We start from the raw sequence: 7500 nt of genomic DNA on the forward strand, positions 1-7500 counted from the left end.
GTTTTTACGGGTAAGTCTCCCCACTTTGCTCCACCTCATCATTTCTCTCTCCTAGTGACTTCAGAGCATTTCTAATCATGCGCTTTCTGACACATGGACCGGACATCTTTCAATCACTGATTATCATGTGTGGGTTGAAGCAGTTTGGATACAGTATTTCTCTCAAGGGTTGCTTGGGTGTAGTTCAACTTAATAAAGACAGAAAGAAAGAACAAGTAATTGGTCATCTAGTGCAGCGTTTCTCAACCGGGGTGCCGCGGCACACTGGGGCGCCGCCTGGCGTCTTCAGGGGTGCCGTCAAATTATTCTATATTCTGTCTCGCGCGCCCCTTTCCCATGTCACAATGTCAATACCGGGTTCAGCGTAAGGTCAGTGTGTCAAAGACATTTCGAGAGCAATGAACAAGCAAACAAGCAGAATCATGGAACATGACGAACTGACAACAAATCATCCATCACAAGCTAGCAAGGATGCTGAATATTTTGTTCGGATGAAAAGTCAACATAGCTGTCCAGAACAGGTAATGATGAATTGCGCCAAAGTGTCTGATAAAGCATTGGAGGCTAGTTACCTCGTAGCCGAAATTGTTGCTAAGGCGAAGAAGCCACACACTATAGCCGAGTCCGTAATATTGCCAGCATGCACAGCAATAGTTAATCACATGCTAGGCCCACAAGCTGCAAAAGAAATAGCAAAGGTCCCGCTGTCTGACTACAATTGGAAGGCAAATCGATGACATCTAAAAGGGTCCTGCTATGTTCCCCGCTCCCGAAAAAAGGTCCGATCGGGCAGGGCAGTCTCGCTCGCCGGCAGCGTGTGGAGGTGGTTGTTCTACGTATATGGATATATATATCTTTATCTTCGTCTTTATAGACCTGACGGCTGCCTACGATACCGTATGGCATCGCGGCCTCTCCTGCAAGCTGCTCCGCCTGCTGCCGGACAGGCACATGGTCAGAATGATCATGGAGCTCATCCGTAACCGCAGCTTTACCCTCACCACCGGTCGCGGACAGCTAAGCAGGCTTCGACGCCTTAAGAACGGCGTCCCTCAGGGATCGGTCCTGGCCCCCCTCCTCTATAATATCTACACCTATGACCTGCCCAACACACTCTCGCGGAAGTACGCCTACGCAGACGACCTCGCAGTGGTGTACTCTGCTGGAAATTGGCAGTCTGTGGAGGGGATTCTGAGCCAGGACATGCAGACACTAGTGGCATACTTCCGGAAATGGAGATTGAAGCTTAGCGAGGCAAAGACGGTGTCGGCTGCCTTCCACCTTAACAACAGGGAGGCTAAACGTGAGCTTAGAGTACACCTAGATGGAACTCCCCTGCCATGTTCCGCTGAGCCAATCTATCTCGGCGTGACATTGGACAGGACGCTCACGTTTCGCCGACACCTCGAGTCACTGCGCAAGAAGTTAACAGCTCGTGTGGCGTTGATGAGGCGACTGGTTGGCTCGGGCTGGGGCGCCGGCGCAAGGACCTTGCGCACGGCAGCCCTAGCCCTCGTTTATTCAACTAGTGAATACTGCGCCCCAGTATGGTGTCGCAGTGCCCACACCCGCCTCATCGACTCGCCTATAAACGAAGCCTTGCGCATTGTGACAGGATGCCTGCGTCCTACCCCCGTGGACAACCTTCCCATCCTAGCAGGCATCCAGCCCGCAGGCCTCCGCCGCATGGGAGCCACAGCACGTCTCGCCTGCCGGGCCGTGGAGCTTAATAACCATCTGCTCCATGATAGGCTCACTATAACAGCGGAGCCCTCCCGGCGTCTCAAGTCGAGACACCCATTTGTGCCTGCCGCACAGGATCTCAGGCAGCAATGCAGAGATCTCAACATCAGTGCGGCAGGATGGGCGGATTATATGTGGCGCGCGGAGTGGGAGGCTAACACCTCCAAACTCCGCGACCACATCCCAGTCGCCGGCGCTGAGCCCCTCGGGATGGACTTGCCAAGGCTATCCTGGGTGAGGCTCAATCGTCTCCGGACCGGCGTCGGGCGTTTCCGCTCATCAATGCACAGATGGGGCTTGGCCCCAAATGCGTCGTGCGAGTGTGGCGCAGAGGACCAAACCGCAGACCATATTATCCTGGATTGCCCGGTGTACCACCCACCCAACGGGATGCATGGTCTGTCGGTATTAGATGACGAGACGATGACGTGGCTTCTGGAGGGGTGTCCAGAAATATAGCCCGGGTGAGCCCCTCAACCAGGTCTCGGGGTGGTAAAAGGGTAGCCCCTCGGCCCCGAGCCTGGTGGAGTGGAGAGGAAAAACAACTACCCATACGCCGAAGAAGAAGAAGATATATATATATATATATATATGTATATGTTCTATAATATCTATATGGATGATCGATGACATTATTCTCTCGTCCGACTTGGGAAGCTAAGCAGGGTTGGAAAGTTCGGGAAATAACGCACGGTTTCGTTTTCATGCAATGAATTTAATACATCCAGACAAGGTCATGCGCAGCGGGAGAGAGAGACGCATTTTCTGGCTTAATAACTCTGCATCCCCGGTGTTTACGTTGAATAGACTGGATAGGTGTTTCCAATCAAATGTGGGAATATGAAAATGAATGTGTTCCATAAATTCCCACTTTTGTTCGGTCACTGTGTCATGTTTATACAGCACGGTTACGTGCCTGATGCCTTTGATGCACACTTGCCGCTTTCACTCCCTCCTCTCTCTCTCTCTCTCTCTCTCTCTCTCTCTCTCTCTCTCTCTCTCTCTCTCTCTCTCTCTCTCTCTCTCTCTCTCTCTCTCTCTCAATAATAATAATAATAATACAACTTTTATTTGTATCGATAGCCACTGAGTGTGTGTGTGTGTGTGTGTGTGTGTGTGTGTGTGTGTGTGTGTGTGTGTGTGTGTGCGTGTGTGTGTGTGGCTGTCTGGGCGATGCAGTGTCGTTTTTGAATAGCTATATTTTAGACTGGGGTGCCTTGAGATTTTATCGACTTTTGAAGGGTGCCGTGACTGATAAAAGGTTGAGAAACGCTGATCTAGTGAAATACATTTTCAGAGTAGCTTTCCCAACACTTAACAGTATCTCCAACAGTCTGTTCAGATCCATGGACCGCGTAAGGTAACAAATGTGACAGGGTCTAGTGAAATGGTCCGCATGTCGGCAATTCTCATGTCACTCAAATGACCAAAAAGCTTCTTCCGTTTTTAGCATGTTGATGTTCTATCAGCATGTTGTGATGTGCTAAAAATGCAGTTCGATGTTCATAGCGATGTTGTGTCATAGCTGCTAGCTACTAGCAGCTGTTTCGCGTTGTCTTTTTTCCTCAGAGCTAGTTTCTCCGGTATTTGGTTTAAGGTGTACCAACATTCAAATAAGCATGATCTTCTTCAACTGTTTTCACCATTTCAACAATTCGTGAGCTTAGAATGATAAGGTTCTATCTCCGTTTAGGGTAGTTCAGAGATATTGAGCGCCAAAGTTTTTACATTCCATTATGTTTTGTGAGATGGAACCTTTGTATTTTATTAATTACTAACTAAAAAAGGTCAACATTTTAAAAATAACATCACACAGGGATTAATAAACACCTAATGGATCAGATTATGTAAAAAACTCAATTTTGACCAAAAATGGAGATAGAACCTTATAATTCAAACGTCACGAATTGTCTCGGACACATCGTTTGGAAGCTTACAATTTGCACTTTCATAATCTGGATAAAAAAACTGTCACAAATAATATGTCATCTTTTAAAGACTCTTTAACAACAACTTGGGCCACGTACATTTTCTTGAGCTGAGAGAGGCTCTTGAAGACGCCGGTGGCCTCCAGGACAGAGATGTCGTTGTTGTTGAGACGCCTAGCACAGGACGAGGAAACACTTTCAGAGACACAAGCAGCCAGTTCAACACAATATGTCATATAGGAAATTAACATATGATGCTTTTATCCACAGCGACTGACATTGCAGTGAATGCATACGTTTTTTCAGTATACTGTATATGGTCCCCACAACCTACATTGTGTGTACAGTAGGTTTCAGTGTCTGTCCGTCTGTCTGTCCATCTGTGAGTGTTGGAATGAGTGTGTGTGTGTGTGTGTGTGTGTGTGCGTGTGTTTGTGTGTATGAATGCATGCGTGTGTGTCTGTCCGTCTGTCTGTCCATCTGTGAGTGTTGGAATGAGTGTGTGTGTGTGTGTGTGTGTGCGTCCATGCGTGCGTGCGTGTGTGTGTGTGTGTGTGTGTGTGTGCGTCCATGTGTGCGTGTGTGTGTGTGTGTGTGTGTGTGTGCGTCCATGCGTGAGTGCGTATGTGTGTGTGTGTGTGTGTGCGTCCATGCGTGCGTGCGTGTGTGTGTGTGCGTGTGTGTGTGTGTGCGTCCATGCGTGCGTCCGTGTGTGTGTGTGAGTGTGCGTCCATGTGTGCGTGCGTGTGTGTGTAAGTGTGTGTGTGTGTGCGTGTGTGTGTGTGTGCGTGTGTGCATGTGTCTGTGTCTGTGTCTGTGTCTGTGTCTGTGTCTGTGTCTGTGTCTGTGTCTGTGTGTGTGCGTCCATGCGTGTGTGCATATGTGTGTGTGTGAGTGTGCGTGTGTGCATATGTGTGTGTGTGTGTGTGTGTGTGTGTTCCTACAGCTCTGAGGTGGAGGCTGGTAGCTGCTGGGGGAAGGTGGTGAGGCGGAGGTTGGAGCAGTCCACCACGTTGGCCTCGCAGCGACACTTGGCCGGACACACCGGCTTACTGTTACACTCGTTGTTCAACCGCGTGTCCTCCGTGCCTGGAACACACACACACACACACACACGCACACACACATACACACACACACACACACACAGACACACACACAGACACAGACGCAGACGCAGATGCAGACGCAGACGCAGATGCAGACGCAGACGCAGACACAGACGCAGACAGACACAGACACAGACGCAGACGCAGACAGACACAGACACAGACACAGACACGCACACGCACATGCACACACAGACACAGACACAGACACGCACACGCACACGCACACGCACACACACACACACAGACACACGCAGACACAGACACAGACGCAGACGCAGTCACAAACACAGACACACACACACACACACGACACACACAGAACACACACACACACTAAGACTTCCATCGGTGCTGCTGAGCATTAGCTTTATGACTGAACAGATAGCTTAAGTCATACTTTATCTTAATGTGTCACTGCCTTGAATACTAAAAATATTACAAAATATTATTTCCATGAACAGACGGTAATATATTGTACTGTCATTCACATTCCAGTTTCAGCCAGTATTTGCACAGACACACACACACACACACACACACACACACACACACACACACACACACACACAACAGACTCTTACCTGGGATGTGGTACTGCTCCTTGGCTGTCATGGTAACAAAGAAAAAACAACAGGTGATGAGGGAAAGTATAATAAGGATCCTCTACTGGGACATTTGACACCAGATTAACCAGATGTTCCAAGATGAACACACACACACACACACACACACACACACACACACGTGCAAACACACACAAACCACACCATTTGTTCCACCTGGAAGGTACCAAGTACCTGTACTGTAGCAATGACAATAAAGACCATTCATTCATTCATTCAAGAGGGCAGACAGGTTTAACACCTTCAGTCAGCCTTCTAAGCTGTCATGACCTGCCGCTGCACGACAGCAGCAGTGGTGTTCACACACAGATGACATCATCACCTCTTTGTGTTTCACTGGGGTCAGGGTGGCACTAAACGCTGCTGGAGGGATACCCAGCCATGTGTGATGTCATGGGATACCCAGCCATGTGTGATGTCATGGTATACCCAGCCATGTGTGATGTCATGGTATACCCAGTCATGTGTGCTAGGAACACTGAGTTGGCATTAGGGGCTGGAATGGGTTGGCACACATGGGTAACAGACAGACAAACACACAGCCCACACACACACAAACACACAGACGAATCTATCCAACACACCCACGCACACACGTACGTATGCACGCACGCACGCACGCACACACAAACGCACACACACAAACGCGCACACGCATTCACACACACACACAGACACACACGCACACACACACACACACACACGCACACGCACGCACACACACACACAAATGCACACACACACACACACACACAAGCACGCACGCACGCACACACACGCACGCACACACACACACACACACACACACACACACACACACACACACGCGCGTTCTCTCACCGGAGCAGCGGAACTTCTTGCTCTTGATCTGGCCGATGCGTTTGTTGGCCAGTCTCCGGGGGCTGGAGCAGCGCGCCCCGCTGGTCTCTATGGGGTTGGAGCGCAGGTAGTCTGCCAGCCACCGCAGGTTACAGTCACACACAAACGGGTTCTGGGCCAAGTGGCTGAGGAGAGGGAGGGAGGGGGGAGGAGAGGGAGGGAGGGGGGAGGAGAGGGAGGGAGGGGGGAGGAGAGGGAGGGAGGGGTGAGGAGAGGGAGGGAGGGTGCAGTTATCCCTTTAAACCAACCTGATCACATGCCCATAATGTTCACGCCTCAGAATACAACTTATGTTTACGTATGCTTGACCACGTGAATTCCAATTTGAGTGGCAGTGAGGCAGTATTAGTCAGGGGAAAGGCATTGGATTTTTACATTTGAACCGTTTAGCATTAGCACATATAAGCATAAGCAACAAGAATTAGCAAGAATCACGGGTGAGGAGGTTGCTTTAAACGTCTCATCCGTAACATTTAGAAAGGCCTCGAGAGCTTGGTTCAACTGTCTTCCTGTACCCCATCAGAACCCAGAACATAAGCTTGCTGGACTCTATTGTGTATAAACAATGTCACTGTAAACAAACACTGTATAGCTTGAAAAACATGGTTTCGCTTTGTCGTTTGTTTGAATCCCAGACTAGTTTGTTGTTGTTGGAGTCCTCACAGTGTTTGGATGCTGCGTAGCGGCGTGAAGGTCCCCTTGGCCAGAGTCTGGATCTTGTTGTCGTAGAGAGAGAGCAGAGCCAGGTTCTCCAGCTCCTGGAACGCCGTGGCTCGAATACACTGGATCTTATTAGCATTCAGGAGCCTGAGAGAGAGAGAGAGGGAGCAGGGGGGAGGGTGTGGGGAGAGAGAGAGAGAGGGAGGTAGGGAGAAGGTGTGTGGGGATAGAGAGAGTGAGATAATTATTACGTTCACACATTAGTCCAATCTAAAGTTTAGATTGCAATACAATTACTACTACTACTACTACTACTACTACTACTACTACTACTACTACTACTACTACTACTACTACTACTACTACTACTACTACTACTACTACTGAACTACTGAACACTGTGAGCACCCAGTCTACCTAGGGGTAACCCTGGACAGATGCCTCTCTTTTAAGACCCACACTGAGAATACCAAGTGTAAAGTGAGTGCGAGGAACAACATCATCCGCAAGCTCACTGGCACAACCTGGGGTGCTAACCCACAGACTCTGAATACA

At 49.3% G+C, this 7500-nt stretch overlaps 1 pseudogene across 1 annotated transcript in view; it reads right to left on the bottom strand.

The window, feature by feature from the left end:
- The window catches only part of LOC308149746 (slit homolog 1 protein-like), an 83501-nt pseudogene that overhangs the window by 32596 nt on the left and 43405 nt on the right, over positions 1 to 7500 (bottom strand). Inside the window, exons 11-15 of the transcript in view lie at positions 6949 to 7092; positions 6247 to 6410; positions 5365 to 5388; positions 4616 to 4760; positions 3771 to 3845 (exon numbers count right to left, since the gene is read on the bottom strand). The product of the transcript in view is annotated as a slit homolog 1 protein-like (transcript). The remainder of the gene's footprint in view (positions 1 to 3770; positions 3846 to 4615; positions 4761 to 5364; positions 5389 to 6246; positions 6411 to 6948; positions 7093 to 7500) is intronic.

The sequence above is a fragment of the Nansenia antarctica genome (assembly GCF_963989245.1).
Source record: "Nansenia antarctica genome assembly, chromosome: 2".
NCBI lineage: Eukaryota > Metazoa > Chordata > Actinopteri > Argentiniformes > Microstomatidae > Nansenia > Nansenia antarctica.